The sequence below is a fragment of the Rhipicephalus sanguineus genome, chromosome 9 (genome assembly GCF_013339695.2).
Source record: "Rhipicephalus sanguineus isolate Rsan-2018 chromosome 9, BIME_Rsan_1.4, whole genome shotgun sequence".
Taxonomy (NCBI): domain Eukaryota; kingdom Metazoa; phylum Arthropoda; class Arachnida; order Ixodida; family Ixodidae; genus Rhipicephalus; species Rhipicephalus sanguineus.
The window spans coordinates 42,280,736-42,303,452 of NC_051184.2; the positions used below are offsets into that span (position 1 = coordinate 42,280,736).

General features: G+C 46.7%; 1 long non-coding RNA gene across 1 annotated transcript in view; it reads left to right on the top strand.

Moving 5' to 3' along the window:
- The window catches only part of LOC119405051 (uncharacterized), a 99,041-nt gene that overhangs the window by 56,576 nt on the left and 19,748 nt on the right, over window positions 1-22,717 (top strand). The window contains exon 2 of the long non-coding RNA XR_005186415.2: window positions 3,123-3,189. This is a non-coding gene — a long non-coding RNA (uncharacterized LOC119405051). The remainder of the gene's footprint in view (window positions 1-3,122; window positions 3,190-22,717) is intronic.

Genomic DNA, 22,717 nt, shown 5'->3' on the forward strand with positions numbered 1-22,717 from the left:
CACTTATCAGAGGACATTAGCCGGCCATTCCGCAATTAGGCCTAGCATGTTTGTCCCAATTTACTGCGCTCATTTGCTTGGCGCGCGCTGTGTGTCGACCTTGGCAGCTGCACGACCCCGTAAGCGTCGTGACGCTTTCGAAACAGCTAGTGACCGTCTCTGTGCGACTAATGTGCGCCGTTTCTCGACAAAACGAGCGTCGCATCGCTAGACGAGGACAGACTTTTGGGACAGCTGTGCCTCGGCAGTTCTGATGAGACAAGTGGCTGCTTTCAGGCGTGTAAGCAGAAACTTTTTTCGGAGGGGGGGGGGGATAGGGGGCACCTCCTTGATCTAATGGGGGGGGGGGCCGGGCGGGCCGATGTGGCCGTGTGTCATTTTGGGCTCTCTAGGTAATACCAAAAATAAACTTTCTTTTTGGGAGGGGGGGGGGGGGGAAGGACCCGGGCCCGGTGGGCCACCCCCTGGCTGCTTTATGGTCTCGCGAAACGCATATAATCACCTTATCTTGCAATTAGTGTGACTCAGCTCGTTAGCTAACTCTCAGGTGCGTGTTTACCTGACGTTTTCGCGCAAACGCGTCTTTGTGGTGATTGTTGATAACCCACGGTCAGCCATTTCCGTCGTGGATGTATACATTGTGACACGTATTTGTTGAACGTATATGAGAGTACCTTTGCTTGATCGATGTATCTTCTTTTGAGCTGTTAGATAGATAGATAGATAGATAGATAGATAGATAGATAGATAGATAGATAGATAGATAGATAGATAGATAGATAGATAGATAGATAGATAGATAGATAGATAGATAGATAGATAGATAGATAGATAGATAGAAAGAAACAAAAAAGGTACAAAGCTTAACCATACGCTCGTCCTGTTTGTTATCCTACTTTGGTGTACGAAGGTATGAAGGGGCAAGAAGAAAGAATGGAAGACAGGATGAGAACCGGCAGCACGCGCACTTTCAGGAGCATTTAAAGTCCACAGGCAGTAGCAGAGACCTGGCGACCTTAGGTAGAATAGCAATGCCTTCGTTGTTTCCTGCGCCATCTAGACACACGGCCGTAGTTCAGCAATCCTTGCTTCTGAAAACAAGTCTCGAGTCCAGTCGGTTTAGTCCATCGTAGAGCCTGCGGTTAAAAGGACTGGTTGAACCGGGCGAGCCGGCATAGGTTCATGTTACGCTGCAGCGCAAATATTAAAGCAGCGCGTTCTGGATCTCTTCCGTGTCCCGTTTTCTTTGAGCTGCTGCCCGATATGAAACCACCGGCTAAAGTTGTCCCCTTCAAACTCGTTTCGTTTCGTTTCTTCTTTTTCTTGTCTGTATTTTGTTTTTACCGGGAGTTTGTTCAGAGCACGCGCGTATTAAGCAACATATTGGAACGACAGAGCACACGAATTTAATCTAGCTTATAGAGGTTCCACTTCGAAAACACCCAACCGTACGACCCGCATATACGTCCAACTCAATTTGCACATATACAACCTAGGGAGACCAGCGTTACTAAGCATAAACGAAGAAATAATGAAATAAGAAAATTATTACATTGCTTCGTCGCAATGCTTCTCGAAAGTCCTTTTCCTTAGGAACGCTGAAGGCAACGACTGCTTTGGAGAAGTACAGATGTACAAAGAAAAAAAGCCCGTCTTGGCTTGGACTAGTGATAATAATATCTGGTGTTTAACGTCCCAGAACTACGATATGATTATGAGAGACGCCGTATGGAGGGCTCTGGAAATTTCCACCACCTGGGGTTCTTTAACGTGCACCTAAATCTAAGTACACGGGCCTCCAACATTTTCGCCTCCATCGAAAATGCAGCCGCCGCGGCCGGGACTCGATCCCAGGACCTTCGGGTCAGCAGTCGAGCGCCATAACCACTAGTCCGAGCGGTTGCGCGCAATGTCCAGGCAGGCGGGCTGGTGGTGGAGCAGTGTATGAGCTAGCGAAGCAGGCACACAGCCGTGCAACCGGTTGCTAAGCAGCGCGCGGTGACGTCATCGCGCCGTGGAGTTTTTTTTTGTTTTATTTGTTCGCGTTGGACAGATTACGGCCGGCTTAAGCAGCTCAACTGTTAAAAACAAAACAAAACAGTCTTAACTGAACCAATAACTGTTACGGCCCTTTGGACAAGTTTTCAAAGTGGTGCTTGCCTCTGTTTGCAGAAGCTTAGTTATCCAGCCTCGATACGTGATCGGGGAACATGTCGTTTGTTTGTTGTCTTCGTAGTATCAGCTGTCGGGTTTCCATGGAAGACGATGCCTATTAAGGTGAAAGCCTTACACGTGTCATGCGAACGTGACCTTGAACGAAAAGCGACCCGTCACGGGGATCTACTGGTTATGGTGCTCGACTGCTGACCCGACAGTCGTGGGATCGAATCCCGGCCATGGCGACCGCATTTCGATGGAGGCGAAAAGCTTGAGACCCATGTGCTTAGATTCAGCCTTTCAGGCTCATGTTAAAGAACCCCAGATGGTCGAAATTTCCGAAGCCCTCCAATGCGTAAAGCCCCAACGATTAAATTATTATTGAACGAAAAGCCTGCTTCAGAGAAGTGATGCGAAAAAGATCACGTGATTTCTAGCGTAGCGCAAGCCATACGAAAGCGAGTTAAATGACGACTGCGCATATATACATGATGATAGTCAAAGGAAATTACGTGAGTAATGAGTTAAATAGTGAAACTTAATTGGTGTACTGCAAAATAGGCGCACCGGGTGGCTCTCGCTTTCGAGTCGTCGTAGTTCCTATGAGTTTCATGACAGAAAAGGAACAAAAATGTGGCAGTACCAACTATGGTCGTTGTCTGTGCATATGCGGTAACAGCGTTAGATTGAGGTCGGATGAAGGTGTTGCTGATTTTATAAGAACGGATGGCCTACATCAGGCAGCATCACCTGTCATTCAACCTATATAGATCAGCGATTCAGTTGACACGTGCCGCGTGCCCCATTTCGTGCGTTCATGTATACAGCTAGCGTGCGAATAAATGCGCGTACACTGCACAATGAAATTGTCCTTTGGTACTCAAATAAGACTAGGACGAAATGAGAGTGTGCTGAAGTCTCGTTTGCGCCGCGCATTTCTGTAACGCTGACTTCTTCCTTTGCAGGACGGCATATACGGGTGCATACAAGAAGTCGGCGTGAAAGCTTTGCGGGGTACCTGAAGGATTATTGGTGCGTAGTATTATCCTCTTTGATTGAGAGTGTGTGAGAGAAAGACAGAGACAACGCAATCACGTATATGGCCTTTCTTGCGAGCAAAATGCAAACACGAAATAATTACGCTCTGATCGAATGGCTGAATGAAAAACAAGCGTTCTTTTACAATTTCTTATGCTCCTATTAGCATGTTACTGGAAAAAGGCTGGTTTTAACAGTAGTTACGTGACTGGTTTTGATAGTACCTGATTGTGTGATGGCAACGCTTTGAACAGTTATATCTCCACGATTAAAGGAGCACTGACACAAAAATTTTGCACCTTGTTTTTTTTAATGCAATAGATAGCTTATGATCCACTTATCACGGCTACAAACCTCGTTGGCGCGAGTGCGCGACGGTTATTTATTTTGAGACTTTTCTAGAGCGCCCAGTCGCAGTTTCGGTTTCAAAGAGCACCGAGCTAGGCAGCTACTTCCGGAGGACGGGTAACCACAGCTGGCCACGTGAACACGCAAAATTGTGACGTAGGGGGCGCGCGAGCGTGAGTGCGGTGGGCCCCGAACCAGGTCAAGTGGCACCAGCTATGGAGGATTAGAAACAACTAACAAACGCGTAATCTATGTCTTCCGAGCATTCGGAAGCGCCCATCTCGACTCGCTATGCTTACAGCATCGATTATTTGACTATGGCTCTCAAAAACGGCGCCGAATCGGGACGAATACATTGCTGTCGAAGCTTAAGGACATGAATCTAAAGCAAATGGAAGCATCAGTTCGGGACTTACACGTTACAGAGCGCACGGCGGCCACTTGATAGACTCGAAGTGGGCGACAACCGCTTTTGGCAGTGCGGCCATGTTTTTCGGAAGCGCGAATGCCTCGCCGGCGAAGCTTGCCGTGCAAGTTGGACAGCTCTCGCGCGTGCGGCGACGGCCGACGTTCTGCGGCACCGCGCCGTTGCGGCAGGATTGCCGCTAGCGTGAGCGGGCCATAACATCTGCCAACGGGCACGACGAGCGAACAGCGGAAGAGAACACAACTAGCACACGCAAAGCCGCAGGCACGGAGGAAGAAATGGCAGGTAGCACGGCACAAGCGCAAGGGCACAACCAGCCACCAGCCAACACAAACTCGTGACGTAGGTTTGTTTGCACATACTCCGCGTTGATGTTGGCGTCGCGAAGCGCTCGCATCTCGCTCAGTCGCGCGGCATGCACTTTAAAATTGATTTTAAATATGTTCTGGGCTATATTGGCCCTTGATATTTCGCAGACGTTGTGTACGGCTCCACATACGTCTATTTCACTCATTATCTCGCCTTCGAAATTTTGTGTCAGTGCTCCTTTAAGCAAGATAACTTCAGTCTATAACTGACCTCGTCCGCGTATATCCTCCCACCTGTGGGTACGCGTAGAGGGCATTAGACGCAATAACTAAAGTTTGTGGACATTTGGAGCGGTTTGATTGGTTGAAAAATGGTGCTCCGGTTTTCTCTTCTGACTTTCCCTTTTATTTGTGCATTGTAGTTTGGTTAGTTTCTCCTCGTATTTTCGCACGTGACTTGTTAAAATGTCTTACATTGTTGTCGAGGAGACCATCGAGCACCTCCTGTGCTGCTGCCCATCTTCGGGAAAATTTAAATACTTGGCGTCCACACAGTCCTAGACCAATTAAACGAAAAAAAAAATCATAGTGTCTCTTATGCATCCACTTAAAACGACTCGAAGGTGAAACCCATCTTCGTTTTCTTCTCAGTATTGATTCTGCCCCGCCACCCTTCGAAAGCTTTGTGCGCCTGACGTGGTTTTGCACTGCCTCCGTGATCGGATGACCTTTGACCAAGCTAGGATGTCATCTGATGACGTCATCATGACCCCATGGTGACGTCATAATGACGTCACCATGGGGTGACGTCATTGCCAAAGTTCATTACGTCATTATGACGTCAGCATGGGGTCATGATGACGTAATGAACTTTGGCAATCTGTGACGTCATCGTGATGTCATATGGTCACGCCACACGTGATGATGATTTTGTGCATCACTCGTCCCCGAAGGCGCGGGACGCCGACGCCGACGGCCAAATTTCGCGTTCGATCAAGCATCTAAGGCTTTCAACTTAATAAAAGTTGACCCAAAAGCAAGAGCTTGGGACCATCTTCCGTATCAAACGTGCAAGAGGCAACGAAAGCACTCCTGACATTTCTGAATTGCAACAGACTGGTTAACCGTCTGTAACATAGAACACAGAACTTCTACTACGCCGTTAACATGAACAGCAGACTTCCTCCTTTCTCGCTAACTTTCCCGCTCCTTTTTCTCTCTCCCAGTTCAGGGTATCCAACCAGGCTCAGTCCTGGTTAACGTTCGTGCCTTTCATTTATCTTAATCGTATGCCTTATTCGAATCCGGGTGATATTTCGCGACTGTCGTCCCTGCTTGCTGCGCGTTAGCTCTTTGCGATGGGCGCTAGCCGGTCCGTGTCCTTCACGTTCGACGGTGGCTCCGCAAAGCGAGCAGACAAGTAATCGTAGAAGGTTAAAAGCTCTTCTAGGAGGAGCTTTTAGGCCTGAGAGCATCCTGATCCGGTGTCCCGGCGTCGTTTCCCTAACGAGCCCGGCCGAAAGACGAACCCGGAAGCCAGTGAAAAACGAAATGCTTCGTAGGTTCTCGTTAAGCTTTCGTGCAGCCCGCTTACGCAAAGTCTAATCCACAGGTAACAGGGACTTTTGCCGAGCGGCGAAGCTTTTATGGATGTCCGACAGGAGTCTGCTGCTGCTTAAATAGGTTCAATAGGTGATTCCGCAAGCAACAATGTATCCGATGATCGTAGCGCAAAGACAGGAGCGTCGTGTAGCCTTCGCAGTGGATGACACGTGTGCTGAAGGCGCGTTGTTAATTGGCCTGAAAGAATGAGCACTACTCTTACTTCACATGTGATGTGTTTTCTATGGGCGATCTTGGATAGCTCGTCTTGTTATATAAAAGACTATAAGAAAATAAATACTACAAGAACATACACCGCTTTAAGATTCCTTGAAAGAAAAAAGAGCGCTATTCATAGGTACGCATCAAAACAGAAAGTCAACGCAGGAACTCCGCACCGTGGAGTGGTCAGATAATATATAAGGGTTAATAATAATTACTATCAAAGAGCTCCTAGTTAATAGATATTTATTATTTACCTTTCAAGTACACTTACAACGACCCTCGGAGTCATTATAGAAAGGAGTGGTATGGCACAGTGTTGTGAGCGCAGCAAAAAACATGCACTGCTAGGACCTTAGTATAACCCTGATATTCAATGAGAATGCTATATAATTACACTGGCGTACGTTGGTTTCTACCACAGGAAATGCGATGGAGCAAAACACAACTAACGATGAATTCAATATAAAAAATTAAAGAGCATTCTCTACGGTGGCCATGAAGTTTGAAGCGTTTTAAGTGGCAGTAGCGGTGCAAGAAATTTTAAATTATGACGCGGTTGGCTTGGGTCATTGGAGAACCAGAAAAATATTGCCTCATGAACATTTGAAGCATTGTTTGCTTGTGTGTGTGTTCGTATGTATGTATGTATGTATGTATGTATGTATGTATGTATGTATGTATGTATGTATGTATGTATGTATGTATGTATGTATGTATGTATGTATGTATGTATGTATGTATGTATGTATGTATGTATGTATGTATGTATGTATGTATGTATGGATGGATGGATGGATGGATGGATGGATGGATGGATGGATGGATGGATGGATGGATGGATGGATGGATGTACGTGTGTGTGTGTGTGTGTGTGTGTGTGTGTGTGTGTGTGTGTGTGTGTGTGTGTGTGTGTGTGTGTGTGTGTGTGTGTGTGTGTGTGTCGGAGAGGATCGAATCATGCGTGATGGACGCCGCTCCTTCCCTCTCAGGCGAGCGATATTTCGCAAATGCAGTCCTGTTTATCTTACGCTCACCCATACATGATCTGTTAAAAAAATTCGGCAGATCCCACGTACCGTAGGAGTCGATGCTATGCGAAGCATGCGGCGGCAAGGTGACTGTGGCGTAATTTTTGTGCTGGGCGAACCGTTACAAAATGACGCTAAAGATTTGTATAAATTTTATACGCACACATATATGTTATATAACCAGTTGCTTACAGTTGGGTAACGCAGCGAACGGCAACGTGGGTATTACCAACACCAGAAGCGGTAAGCTGATATGTAATGCTTTACTTGTCCCTTATGTTGGATAACGCACGCACGTTTCATGAACCCGTGTGCCTGTGTGGAAGAGGTTCTTGACGGTTCTTGAACAAGATCATCATCACTGTGATCAGTGAGCCCCAGCAGCTGGTCATGACTTGTTATTGGATCCGGTCGTGATCGCGGTGACGAGGGGTCCGTGTGTTGTGAAGCATGAGGTAGAGTACAGCTGTTGGAAATTGTGAATGCCTCGGTCATTTCGTCGACAAATTGTGTGTCAATAAAGGCCGAAGAGGCTCGTAGGCTTGGATAATGTGCCGAAGAAGGACATCAGTGGAAGGCACTTGTCGTATTCGTAGACTACCTGGGCGTATGTGGCCTACGTAGCCTAGTCTACAGAGCGGCTGTCAATCAATCTGGCATCATCCTCGGTCAGCATGAGGCCATCGCCCAGCCTCGTAAGAAATGAAGAGGACACTACGTCGTTCTGGCTTAGTGCACTTTACGGCGCGATAATGTGAATATCATACGTAACTTTCGTTAATGCATTCGTCCGGGGTCTAGCAATGCTTCAATATAGCTTGCTGAATCATAGGAATACAAATGTAATGCGTATTAGACTGATATAAAAGCGGAGCAAACACCAGGACCACAGACGTTAATCTGATATGACGCCTGTATCGTAGGGGTATCATGTAGTGTTTATTGCTTTCTTACAAAATTAGATAGCCAGCACCACAACCACAATTGACGTTGCACCGACATTATGCCTGCATAGGCTGTTTTTCCAAACCACTTCGTAGATCTGGCATGGCTCTGTGGTAGAATACCTGATTGCCACGCAGAATGCTTGGGTTCGATTCCTACTGGGATCCTACTTTTTATTCTTTCAATTCGTCTGGTCAACGTTGCCGATGTGGGTTTTTCTTAACGCTCTCCCATTTAAGTTAGCAATGTCTGTTATCACCGTTCCTGGGTATAAACTGTCAATCACCTGAGGCGCATACCCGTACACCGCGGCCCGTGGTAAACGGGTATGTGCCACACGTGTCTGGAGGAAAGGGTTTGACGACGTACGCGACAGGATTTTCACGTTATTCGTGTCTTGACTCGAAAGTCATATTCCTCAAATCCTATTACCCTCCCATATCAATTTTGGTCTACACCAAGTTACGGAGGCGATCATGAGAGCACCCAGACGTAGGCGGCTAGATAGATATATAGATAGATTGATACGTAGATAGAAAGGCTCAAAGTGCCAAAGGTTTGCTAAGAAATGCTTCGCACTTAATAAAATCAATTGCTTTGTTTTACTTTACCTTTCCCCTTTGCTGACGCTAACTTTCTCTACATTGAAGTAGTGTCTTGCATGACATGAGCAAAGTAAGGAAGTTGTGTCCGCTAAAAAATTCGCTATGAGCATAAATTTCGCGCCTCTGCATTTCAGCTCATGGCTAGTGTCGTAGCTCTTTGATGAGTGTGAGGGGTGGTGTTTCAACAACGTTGTTGGCGCTGTGTAGCCATCATAAAATCCTGTTATCTTGTACTTGCATCATTTATATATGCATCTGGGTCGTTGCGTAACAACGAGAGGCTTCGATCTAGTCGGTACTCCATATTCAATAATACCAAGCGCAAAAACTTTTAGACAAGAGACACGGCAACAAACACGGAAGGTTGGGGTGTTGCAATAAATATTGGATGGAAGGCGTCATGGAGGTAAGTGAGGGAACGAACGGAAAAAGTACACTTTCTGTTACTCTGTAAATAATGCCCGGGGGCCGCGCATCGCCGGCATGCTCTTCCCACGGGGACAACAAAGTCCGGATAATCGCGGCACCGGCCCGCCCACTCGGTAAACGATCAGCTGCGTTGCGTAAGCTTGCCGTTTATTTGTTTTTTTACTGCAGTGCGCAAACAATCGTTATTATTATTTTTGTTGTCTCCATGTTCTCCCACAGAACGTGCTGGGCAGTGAAACTCTACTCCAGATATCCAGGGCTGTCTTTCTTTTTCTTTCATGGTAGTATTGTTAGAGTTTTTTTTTTTTCTACACTGTCCTTGAGCTGAGCTCTGCTCCAGCCGTCCTGGCTCTCTCTCTTTTTAAAGTCTCCGCTATGTTTTCGAGTGCAGCGCTTAGGCGCCTGTTCCTGGGTTGAGCGGCATTGCCGTTGTCGTCATTGAGGAACCGATAGAGTGAACGAGGACGAAAAAGAGCGAATGGCGGAGCGCAGCGAGCCGCTGTGTTAGGTTCTGCAATGCCTCGTACCTGCTCCCACTTCTTGCGAAAACGCAAAGAATGCCTCTCGCGCACGGGCACGAGAAAGTGGGTTGACCTGCAAGGCTTGGGAGAAGTAGAAGACGTGCTTTGGTCGAAGGGACACTTTGTGAGTGGAACCCTCTAGCGGACTCTTACATTTTGCATCTAGTTTTCCGGGCACAAGTTCGCCCATAATAAACAAGGTTTAGGGCGCAGCTCTTAGGCGTCCGCTCCTGCGTTGTGCGGCGTCGGCGTCATTGTAACCGAAACAGAGAACGAGGACGAAAGAGAGGGAACACGGAGCGCAGCGGAGGATGAAACAAGGTGATAGCGAGGTGGGCGCCAGGAGGAGGGAATGGCAGTGGCGAGACGGCAGGTTCCGCGGCGGCCACCCGCGGCGCCACTGTAGTGCGCGCCGTCTTGCGGTCGCCGATGACGTCATCACAAGGTATGCGGCGAGGGCGTCCACCGATACCATATATGGAAATAAAGCGCTGCGTGAACGGAGGCTTGTCTGCGGCGGCTGTTGTGGAACGCGCCCACGCACTGCCTTCTGCGGTCTTCCGGTTAGCGAGGTAGTGGCACCTCAACTTATCGCAAAATAAAAACACCTAAAGAGCTGCGCTCAGAATTCCCATTAGGCAGTATCCTAATCGTCGGTGAATTTTTTATGTAGATTTTTTACTGCGATAGAAATTATGTGGACACTTTCGACGTATTTTTGGCGTCGCCGTCGCCGTTATGCTTCGTCTAAAGTCCAAGTCGATAACATCGCCCCGCGCGTCGTATGTTCTACGCTCCAGTAAATGTGCGCCAACGCTGGGGACGAGAGCGGCTGAAGCAGAAAGCGAGCCGGCCATCTCCTTCGCACGAGGGGCACGTGCGATAGCATCGCCGTGCGTATGAGGCCTGGCATCGATGGCTCCTCTAGAAGATAGGAAACGCCCCGCCCGTTTTTCGTCGGGTGAAGGAGCGGGAAGGGGTGCCGGAAGGGGGGAGGGGGCTGCGTCGCTCGAGCAGCAACTACGAACTTTGATAATAAGGGCGCGGTCGCGAGCGCTGGCGCGCGCGCTGCCTCGACTGATATGCTCTGACCGCTCACTTTGCGTTGAGACGACAGGCAGCACGAAAACCGCTTCGCTCCCTGGAGCGGCCGTAATCGCCTAAACTAGCGCTTTGTAGAGTTACGCGAGATCGGATCCAAAAGCGTCAGCTGTTAGCATTACTTCGTACACATGGCAGTTCAATTTGTTGTTGTCGCGTTCACTGCATCGCCTTTGTCGCGAAACTGATTTTTTCATTTAGTTTCATCTTTATCTTTTTCTGTCCTATTCTCGCGTAATTTTACTTCGCTTATTCATACTGTCGATCCCATCAGGCATCGTAACAGGTTCCTACTGTGCGTAAAGACATGGGAAAGCTGGTTTGGAAGGATGATGTTTTTCTCGAATTATTTGTCTGTTTTCTTCTTCGATGTGGCTATATTTCTGCTTCTCAAAACATCCTGTTTTTACAGTGAAGTTGTCTTACTCTACCGAGTGCCGTCGTTGTCGTCGCTTAGTAATAACAGTAATGGTAGTAGTGGCAGTAGTAGTAGTAGTAGTAGTCTTAGTAGTAGTAGTAGTATTAGTAGTAGTAGTAGCAGTAGTAGTAGTAGTAGTAGTAGTAGTAGTAGTAGTAGTCGTACTACTGCTACTACTGCTAGTAGTATAGTAGTAGTAGTGTTCACGCAAGTCACGTGACCAGAGGGGGGAGTGAAGGAAGAAATGAGTAAAACGAAATGATGGCGATGATGATGCGCGTAAACTCGCTAGCCAATCGCGTACACTCGCACCCTTACAGCTTCGCCGTCCGGCGGCTTCCACTGCGGGGAACTGACCGAATTGTGTTTTTTTCAGCTCTTTTAAAACTACATGTCCGGACTCCCTTCTTGAAGTGCTCGCTCGCTGCTGCATTTGTATCGCTTTCTCTTTTTTTTTTTTTTTCGCCGAATGTTCTCTTATCGTTTAATATTGCTTCGTGCTTCCCCGCGTATCGTTTCGCTTCCTCGTGTTCTTTCCTCCAGTGGCAGTGCAGGTTGCCCGCAGCTGCCGTTCGCGCGCTCGTGTGTTTCGGGGGATGCGCGGGAGGAGTAAGCAAACACGGCGGAGAAACGTTCGCCGTGCACGATCGCGTCTTCGACACAGGCGGCTGCGGCAGCTGGCGCCAGAACGCCGTCTTCCCCGGCGTACCCTGTGGCCGCTCGCGTCGAAACGCAAGCTGAAGCGCAAACAATCGGGAGCGCCGTAACCGAGCCGCCCGACGACAACAACGAACGAAAAATACAAAGACCAGATGAGCATATGAACCGGGAACAACGCCGCTTCGCCCGTCTTGTTCACCGACGAAGCAACGGCCCGCAGAAGTAACTCTAGAAGATTTTGAACGAGACAAGGCGCTCGCGCGCGCTCGGACGGCTTACGCAAGTCGATGAAAAGGCGAAACCGTGTACCAAATTTCTTTGTCTTTTTGTTTGTTTTTTGCTTCTTCTCACCAGGGGGAGGCTCTTTAAGATCTTCTAGGTCCATTTTCTTTTCTGCTGTATTCAGGTACGGCTTACGCTCTCGTCTCGTCAAAGCAATTTTTTCGTACGTACAGAAAGCTTTCAGACGAAGATTGTCTCGGAACGATGGAAATTTAATATTGCCGTGCCGGCCGTCGCGCAGACCGGAGCCTTAGTTGGCGTTACACACACACACACACACACACACACACACACACACACACACACACACACACACACACACACACACACACACACACACACACACACACACACACACACACACACACACACACACACACACACACACACACACACACACACACACACACACACACACACACACACACACATATATATATATATATATATATATATATATATATATATATATATATATATATATATATTACTGATCGGAAGGGGCAACCCGAAGAAATCAAATCGGCTATTTTGAAACCATTTCTAACAGAGGGCCTACAGCCGATGTTTATATCTACAAACCCTCCGCTAGTAGATCACTGCAGCGCCAACTGCATTCACTGCAACAAGAATAACCCTTAACACACATTTTTCTTTTCGATATTTGAACACGTGTTTCTCTGATCAGTTGTTTTCTTTTCTTTCTTTTTTTGTCAACGAAGTTTAAATCTTATTGAACGTCCTCTTCCTTTCGATATTTTAATGTAATCTAAGGAAACTCTTGTAGTATGCGATTGTCTGTTTGGTACGAATTCCATTTTGTGCCGGGACGTTCCTACGCAGTGGTCTATTATGTACCTTCGCATTTTCAGACGGAAGTATCTCTATACAGTGATGTGATTCCAGCTATCAGTTGCTTGGATGATACTCGGCGTTCACTGCGTTCACTGTACATACTATATATATTTTACAGGAACCTGCGATTTCTCACTCGATACTTGTGTACATTGTATTCATTGTAATTACATATTTTTAAGTAGTGTTAAACCTCTTACGAGCCTAGTGACTCGAGTACTATGAAAACTAAGGGTTGGGAGATTCATGTAAAAAAATGCAGGAACCCTTCCACAATCGGGGAAATGAGAACAAGGGAGCTTGGTGTGTGCGTGCCTGACGTACTACTCTTTCTTCTTCTTTCTTTCTTTCTTTCTTTCTTCTTTCTTCTTTTCTTTCTTTTTTCTTTCCTTTCTTTCTTTCTTTCTTTCTTTCTTTCTTTCTTTCTTTTCTTTCTTTCTTTCTTTCTTTCTTCTTTCTTCCTTCCTCCTTCCTTCTTCCTTCCTTTCTTCCTTCTTCTTCCTTCTTCCTTCCTTCCTTTCTTTCTTTCTCTTTCTTTCTTTCTTTCCTTCTTCCTTCCTTCTTTCCTTTCTTTCTTTCTTCTTTCTTTCTTTCTTTCTTTCTTCTTTCTTTCTTTCTTTCTTCTTTCCTCTTCCTTCCTTCCTTCCTTCCTCCTTCCTTCCTTCCTTCCTTCCTTCCTTCTCTTCCTTCCTTCCTTCTTCCTTCCTCTTCCTTTCCTTCTTTCTTTCTTTTCTTTCTTTCTTTCTTTCTTTCTTTCTTTCTTTCTTTCTTTCTTTCTTCCTTCCTTCTTCTTTCTTTCTTTCTTTCTTTCTTTCTTTCTTTCTTCCTTTCCTTCTTTTCTTTCTTTCTTTCTTTCTTTCTTTCTTTCTTTCCTTCCTTCCTCTTCCTTCTTTCTTTCTTCTTTCTTCCTTTCTTCCTTCCTTCCTTCCTTCTTTCTTTCTTTCTTTCTTTCTTTCTTTCTTTCCTTCTTTCTTTCTGTCTTTCCTTCCTTCCTTCCTTCTTTCTTTCTTTCTTTCTTTCCTTCTTTCTTTCTTTCCTTCTTTCTTTCTTTCTTTCTTTCCTTCCTTCCTTCCTTCCTTCTTTCTTTCTTTCTTTCTTGACCAGCTGTGGGTGAGGAGGTTCTTTGGGAACACCATTACCAACTGCACAGTTCAGTCAAAACAAACCTCGCCTGAAAAACAATACCAGCCATGCATGACTGCTAAAGAAACCCGTGGCCCTGACTTCTTTAGAACACATTAATTTATTCCACACAGTAAGTAATGGGGTCGTTATAAATGTGGTAGTCACGGCTATCAAGGATCCACTTACTAGTAATAATTATCTGAGCAGGCGTACAATGAACCGGGAACTAAAATTGGTAGTCTTAATCATTGATAACTGTTTTTCTTTCGTTCAATTTTATTGTTTCATCAGCCGTCAACGTCAGCGGACGATACCCTGACAGCGATGTGAGGGTATTGCCGCTGCCAGTAATTGTCGCTATTGCCGATAGTCACTAATGCCGGGAAAAGACGAAAGCCTAATAGATTGAAAAAAAAATAGTACCATAGAAAATCGTTACGTAATGCGGCTTCCATCACTACAGTTTCTTACTGAGAACTTAGGTAAAACGTAAACTAGAAAATATTGAACATTGAGCGTCACGGAAAACAATGAAATCCACTGTTCGTGTGTGCCGACGCAACTAAGGGCACGAAACAAGATTCTCTTCTGAAAATGTTTTCTTTCTTTCTTTCTTTCTTTCTTTCTTTCTTTCTTTCTTTCTTTCTTTCTTTCTTTCTTTCTTTCTTTCTTTCTTTCTTTCTTTCTTTCTTTCTTTCTTTCTTTCTTTCTTTCTTTCTTTCTTTCTTCCTTTCTTTCTTCCTTTCTTTCTTTCTTTCTTTCTTTGTGTAAAAAAAAGCTCATTCTCGCACCACGCCGCGGGATTCCGAAATTGGCATCGGTGACCTTTTCGGGGCAGTCGAATTTAGCGCACTGCGAGTTGCTTTTCGGTATTTATTTTTTAAGGCGGAAAGTTTAAATTGAACAAGAGTTGACGGCCCGAGGCGGCTGGAGAAAAGCACAAAGTGCGTTCTTCCCTGACACCCCGAAAAAAAAAAAGAAGTTAATAAACAGGTCAGACCTTTGAGTCTCAACCGAACGAAGCTTTATTGTTTTTCGGAGTTTGTCCCAGTACGCCCTTCCAGACCAACTCTTGTAACATCCGAGGCCTTTGGACATCTGGCTTTAAGTCCCCAGTGCGAACTTTCTGGAAAATAACTTCGTTTCGGAAACGGAAAGGCTGTTGTAAGGGGCTTGCAGCTGCGTCCGAGCGTCTGATAAGCTCTGGCTTTCGCTTGGAACTTGGATTAAACCCTGCATGAGCCAAAAACAACGCAGCGCAGTTGCAACAAACAATATTGAGTGCAAATGTGATTTCTACAGTTGTTTGTTAAAAGTTTGAAGTCGCTCGTAGAAAAGAGCTTTAGACGGACCAAAACAGAATCTAGCGTAATTGCGGCAAACAATATTGAGTGCAAATGTGATTTCTACTGTTGTTTGTCAAAAGTTTGAAGTCGCTCGTAGAAAACAGCTTTCGGGAATTGAACTTAGGTTAAACTCTAGACGGACCAAAAAAGAATCTAGCGTAACTGCAGCAAACAATATGGAGTCCAAATGTGCTTTCTACTGTTGTTTGTCAAAAGTTTGAAGTCGTTCGTGGAAAAAAGCTTTCGGGAATTGAACTTAGAGTAAACTCTAGACGGACCAAAAAAAGAACCTAGCGTAATTGCAGCAAACAATATTGCGTGCAAATGTGATTTCTACAGTTGTTTGTCAAAAGTTTGTTGTCGCTCGTAGAAAATAGCTTCTCTGGATCCGATCACTCAGTGCAACTTAAAGCCAGGCTCTCTTTTTTTTTTTTTTCGAACAAATGTGCTGTATGGTTGAGAGGAGCATTAGAAGACGAGAAACTGGCGTTCAAGTAGAGTGCACGTGTTTGCAAAGCGGGTACACTTACAATGAAAATTCTGTTATACAAGCGGATTCTTCATCGTGCAAACCGAGAAACTTCAACCTTGGCGATTCTTAATGCTCTGTGCGATTCTTTATTGAATTGTTGGGTACAAGTTCTTCTAACTTGTACCCAACAACCTTGCACTAAGTCGCGCAGGCCTGCGGCACAGCAGAGGTGGCGAGCACGTTTCAGCTTATCTTGTTAACCGTTTGTACAGAATGCTTGGGCGGTCATTGAGCGCGTGCCGGTTTATGATGATGATAATTTTCTATCTACGACACACGGCAAACCTCAACTATAACAACTCTGCTGTAAAAACGAAGCACACTCACCGTAGAACGACAGTGGCCGGAACAGATGTACAGTAACGAGGTTCTCGCCTTAACAAGTGCCCTGCTGGATCTCAATAATGTATTCATAAATAATAGTAGTAATAAAAAAAAAGCTAGCAGTTGTTCCGTGTACGAATACAACCGATGAGCGAAGCTCCTTAGAAATGCGACGCAAACGACTATGCGCCTGATCTCGCTGCTGGCTTTCATGAAGGCGGTAGAGTGGGGAGCTGGTGGGGAGAGGGCGGGAACATTTCCGTGGGGAGCCCGTGGGGTCATTTCCGTGACGGAAACACGTCATGAAAGTCTTGATGGACCCCGGCATAAAACACATTCGTGTTAAAAAAAACAAGTAAATAATCCCCAGACTTGGTTATAAGGGCCGCCGCAGTCCAGAGTTCTGGATTAATTTTACGAGTTAGTAGTTATTTAACATGTATCCATAGCACAGCGCACCTGATTTTTCCCCTTTTGCATACTACTTAAATCGTAGTGCAGACGCAGCGGCCGGGATCGAACCTGTGACCTCGTTTTATACGTCGCAAGGCCGTAGCCGCTGGGCCACTGTGGCTGGTGTTGTCGGAGGCTGTTTCTGGTCAGGTACACGCACTTGTGTACCTCTGAAGTTCAAGAGAACTCATCCACGAACGGACTAATTCAGATTCACATTGACCCCTAAGTCTGATTGGCCGCTGTTGAGTAGTACCTTGGGGAGTCCGAGTTGGTCCGCCTGCGTGGAGTACTTGTAAGTTGGAGTTCGGGCGAGCCTCCCCGAGAAGTACTTCGGTGATGACAATTACGGCAGATCCCGTACGAGTTGTACACTGGTGAGTGTGAGTCCGAGTGAGCCCGGCTAAGTTGGAGCAAGAGTGATAGCACGGACGCGTGCCTTGATTCGTAATGCCGTAGCCGTAGGGAACGAAACACGTTTCGTTCCAACTAAATCATTTTTGGACCGTCATTCTCGTTAGTCACGTAGCTAGTTTGAACAGATTGCTTATAAGAGGCACAGCCTTGCCAGTTTCTGTCGATCGTACCCCAGTCATGACAGGCATGCTCTGAGGCGTTGAGCTGCACTCAGCTGTCTTGAGAGAAGGGCCACATTTGGCAGATGATTCTTTTCATTATGTAGCACCCCGTAATCTTTATGCGGGAGTGCATTGCCTTTGTTATCGGCGGAGGTGCTAGCTGAAAACACATGGTATCGCGTGAAAGGCGCAACTCATCATTTTTCGGGAGTGCGTTGGTCGATGACCGAAACAGGTGCTGGACAGCGAGCTATCCGCATAATGCTTCACATAACATTGAAATTCATCGTGCAGATGGTTATCAAGTTCCCCACATTAAGTTCCACCTTTTGATTTGTGTATCCGCAAATATTATGGTTGCACAAAAGAATGGTAAAAAGCGACTGCGGAAAACACTTTAGAAAGTTAGCGCTTTCAAACTAAAGGGGTGAGACAATAATAAAACCGCAAACAGGATGACAAACTATCAGCAAGACTGCTGCTTGCGAACTTCCTTCTATATCTCTACTGTAACATGGCTTAAACTTGTGCTAGTTGTTAGTGCAGCGCACCCACACACAGAGACCAAGAAGAGAAGGACCGCGAATACACTGCATTCGGGGTACTTCCCTTCTTTGCCTTCGTGTGGGTGCTCTGCCGTTCAATCATGTGTCTTTACTTTCGTCTTTCCTGGCTATCATCTGCTTCTTTCCTCTTTCCCTCTCTCATCAAATCTCCCCCTCTATCATCAACTCTTATTTCTATTTCTCCATCTAAAAGTGTGAGCAGGCGTTGCGCTACTCTAGATGGTAGTTGTCAGCCTATCCATTCTCCATTTCACTCCTTGTGTCCCATGTGTGTGCGCACTTCCGTATCGAGTAATAATGATAAGTGTGGTTGACGGCGCCCTGCTTTATGGTGTGTGGAAAGAACAGCGTCGTCACACGGCATGCGTTGCCCAAAAGAAAAGAAAACGCAATAAGAACTCCAACATACGAACCCCACTAAACCGCGAGAGCAGGAACAACTTTTCTCGTGAAATCTGCGACGTGCCCCAGGAGGCACCGGACGACTTATCGCCCGTCGTGGAGCACCTTTCTGTACTCTTGCGTAGTTTGCCGTGCCACATATCTATCGCTCGCACGCTCTATGTTCTGGGCCTCGGCTTTTCGAAGCAGTACTCCAATCTCCACTTCGGCCAAGTCGTCATTGACGCGGTCATCCCCGTCCCGAGGATTCATGGAGCTCGCCGACCGTAAAAAAAAGGGCCGATTGGGAGTTCCGGAGAACCGTATATCACGACGTCCACTTGCCGTATTACGACTTGCGGTTGGGCTATATCACTATGGGAGATCCGCTGGTCTGCACTTTGATTTGTCTGTTAGGTTCCTTTGTTTTGGTCGAGACTCCGAGAACTTCTTTCCAACAATGTCCGCTTGCTTATCTTGTTCGTTTTGCTCATTACCCACGCACAAAAGCAGCGCCAATTTGTGCGCCAAGAAGGCGGTTATCTCAGACTAAGATTTTAAAAGAACAGTGTGAAAAATAGCGAGAAAAACGAGCGACAATCTTAGGTTAATCGAAGCAGGTACAGCAAATGTAGATGTGTGTTCTGTGAAGCAGATGAACGTACTTGCGAGAATTACACGCATTTCGTTGAAGTTTCTTTCGCGGCGTAATCGGTGGAAGGTCTTCGCGACTTCTACGACTTTGACAAAACGGTGATAAGCTTCAGAGCGTTCTATAAACAATTTAATACCGTAGCTTTCCGGCTGATGTTTTTGGTTTCATTGGGGATTATTACTTTGCCGTGACGCCATAAATCAGAGACTGGGCATGTAGGTGAGGCAGCGCGTGACATTCCGTATGAAGTCCAAATAGATAGCATCGCCCCACGCGTCGCACGTGCATCGGCAAGTGAAGGCGTGCGACGGTGACCGCTGCTGAAGCAGAGAGGAAAGGCACCGGCCGTATTTCGTCTCGCGGAAGACGCATGATGATAGGAGTCGGTGGGGAGGGTGTGGGAGGCCGCATGCTTGCAGCAGAAAATGCGTACTGTGACCGACCAGGCGTGGTCGTCCGCGGTCGCGCGTGCCGTATATTTAGAGGGAATCAGCAGACGGTTTATACCTTTGTACGTGTTGCGCTCTCGTCGCCAGATTTCCGTTGAAGCCATAAACAGCTCGAAGGTCACTTCGCTCGCTGCAGCGGCCGCGTTTCCCAAAGTAGTGAGTTACTAGCATTGCTCAGTATTAAGATTCCAACTTCTTTCTATTGCATTAATCTCTTCTCCCATGCGGCGAAACTGCGACTCCTTCAACGCGATAGAGTTAATAAAGCTCATTTCGTAGAAATTCTGTTGTCGCCGTCGGCGTCCTTGGCAGTGGGCAAATCGGCGTTGTCCGTGAGTGAAAATTCGAGATGAGCGCAGATCAATAAATAAAATAAAAACCTCCAGCCCGAGCGAGAATCGAACCCGGGCCTTCTGCACGGCAAGCAGGTGTGCTACCACAGAGACACGCCAGCGCTCGGACCGGAGTTTTTTTTTTATTATTAATTGACCTGCAGCCATCTCGAAGCTTCGCTCACGGACAGCGCCGATGATAGAACGCTACAAGAATGTCATGTACTTCGAGGAGTGTCCTTAGCGCACTTCATATTGCGTGGCAGAATCGTAGAATCACACCAGGCGTCAAAACATCTGAACTGTACAACGAGTTTTTTTTTCTTCTCTGTGGTTTAACGTCCCAGAATCACGGTATGAATATGAGGGACGCCGTAGTGGACGGCTCCGGAAATTTCAGCCACCTGGGGTTCTTTAACGTGCACCTAAATCCAAGTACACGGGCCTCAAACATTCTCGCCTCCATCGAAAATGCAGCCGCCGCGGCCGGTATTCGATCCCGCGACCTCAGCAGTCAAGCGCAATAACCACTAGACCACCGTGGCGGGGCATGTGCAACGAGTTGGTGGTTTGAAGCTGCCCACCTGATACAAAGTGTGCAGCTGCGCAGGTGCGCGTGGCACCTCACGGACGCGTAGTGTGTACTTGGGTGATTCGCAAAAGGAAGAAATACGGCGCAGTGGGCACTTCGAAACTGCACTTGCAGTGGATATTCTAGGATAGTTTTAAACGGCCATTGTTACGCGCACGAATGTTCCTTTCCTTGCGCCACAGTTGAAGGCGATGCGCACAGGTCCCGATTACGCTCTTGCTTTCTTCTCTTGGAGGCGAAGTTCAGGCACGCTCGAAGTTCTCTTTTTTTTTCTTTTTTTTTCTGGACGGGCACGTTGCTCCTGCTCCCATAGCACAGCTTAACGGTAATTGCTCAACAGGCGGTCTAGCCTCATCTTGCTCGCTCCTTTCGCCACACTGAACTGCATTTGCTGCCGACTCCTGTAGCTGGCATCTCCAACTTTCTCTTGCTAGCAGTTTCATTTTTATTGCGATAGCAATTATATGGACAGTCTCGGCTGAATTTTGCCGTCGCCGTCATGCACCGTATATGTATAAGTGTATATATATATATATATATATATATATATATATATATATATATATATATATATATAAAAGCCCCAAAGAAGAATAATTCAGAAAATGCTTCCGAAGCGCGGAATCGACCCAGGGACCTCTCGCTCCGCAGCGAGTGGCGCTAACCACTACGCCACGGAACGCAGGTCCTCCACATAGCTAACGGCGAGCGTTATATACACACCCTTTACCGCTGGACGGACTCAGAGACGGCAGGCGCTTATAAGCGTTTCTTCATTACCAGCGAGATGGCGCTAGGAGCGCGACGGGCGCATTTAAAAGTTGTCGGCGAGCTCGTTCGCTTCGCAGGGAGAACTTTGGCCTTCCGCTGTCTGCTCGCGCGGTTTTCTCGTGGTGAGGGCAAGAGGGTTGTTTGAAGCTTTCACCGTAGTGTCTGCGCTCATGTTACGGAGCGTACGAAAGACACTCGATCTCAAGAGACGCCGCTAAACGAACAAACAGAAGATGAGCGCGAACTATCAAGTGTCACAGCTCGACACTTGAAGCACGCTAGTTTCCTTCGCTGCTTCGGCCGCCTTTGCAACAGGAGCGCTGTTCAAACTGAGAGTATCCACTGGCGAGCCTCACTTCGTATAGCATTAGTTTCTTGCTATCGCATTCATTTCTTCGCCCTTGCGGCGAAACTGTGATTTTTTTTCTTATTCATATTCTTCTTGTCCACTTAGACGCAGTTTCAACCGCACGTGCTCATACTTTGTCGTTGGTCGAGAGCAGGTGCTTGCTCGGTGTTCATTGCGCTCAGGTACTGAGCGTTACTATCGGTAAGGGAGCACCCTTAATGTGGGAGGATGATTCAAGAGCGAGTTTCACCGTAATAAAGCTTTGTTTCGTGAAAACAAGAGGACGGCGTGCTTTCGTCACATTGCTTCATAACAGCGCAAGTGTGCGCTCGTAAACAAAAGCGTGCGTGCATTCTTCTGCCTTGCATCTCAGAGTGCGTGTGCTGCTTATTTATTGTGCATGTATGCGCGGCTCCGGCTGATGCAACATTTGTATTACCTGGCATTCCTGTCTTGATCAGGTTGCGAATACTGTGTTTTCGCATGACGTTCTTTCGTGCAACGACAAACAAAAGGATGGGAGAATAATTGTCGTTCTGCTGCTGCGCTTGTCGTTTTGTTTTTGTGTCAGAGCATTTACATGCGTATCTTACGAAACGTTCTTGGGGAAGCTCAGTGGTTCCGAGCAGGTGTTTTTTAATGAAGTGTTTTGCAGCATACCTTTCTTGCTGCTTGTTATTAAATGTGAGCCACTCCCGCTCACGCGCAACAGCGTTCATCGCACAATTACGTACGGTCGCAGAATGCAGTCGTCCTGCGACTGCGCAGTTGCTATTCGTTTCGTTACCTCTTCATTCTGTTCTGCTCGGTACTACCTTTCCCAGTGTATGGTAACCATCCAAGTGCAGCCTGGTTAATTTATGCATTTTCTGTGTCTTCTCTCATTTTCTCCCTATTATGCAATAAATACTTTGCTTTCTCCATGCAAAGCAAAGCTTAAAGGGGTAAGGAACCACTTTTCGAAGTAATGATCGATTGAACTCAGTATCGGAGTCTATTGTCTCAGTAATCGATCGCCACAAAATTTTTTTGAATCCGCCGATACGAGCGGAGTTACAGGGACATGTCGCGCGCTTTAAGCGCTGCAAGATGGCGAGTTGGGATAGTTGGTTTATGTTTATCTTTCAAAAATTAGGTTAAAGCGCACCGAAAAACGTGTACAGTAGAAGTGGGCAGGGCAGCGCTTACTTGATTTTTGAAACATGAACTCTAAGCGCTTCCCCCCCTCTTCTTTCCTCCCTACGAGCGAGCTGAAAGCTACACAGGGAAGGCTGACACGAAGAAAATCAGCTACGTCACGCGCCCGTTATGACCT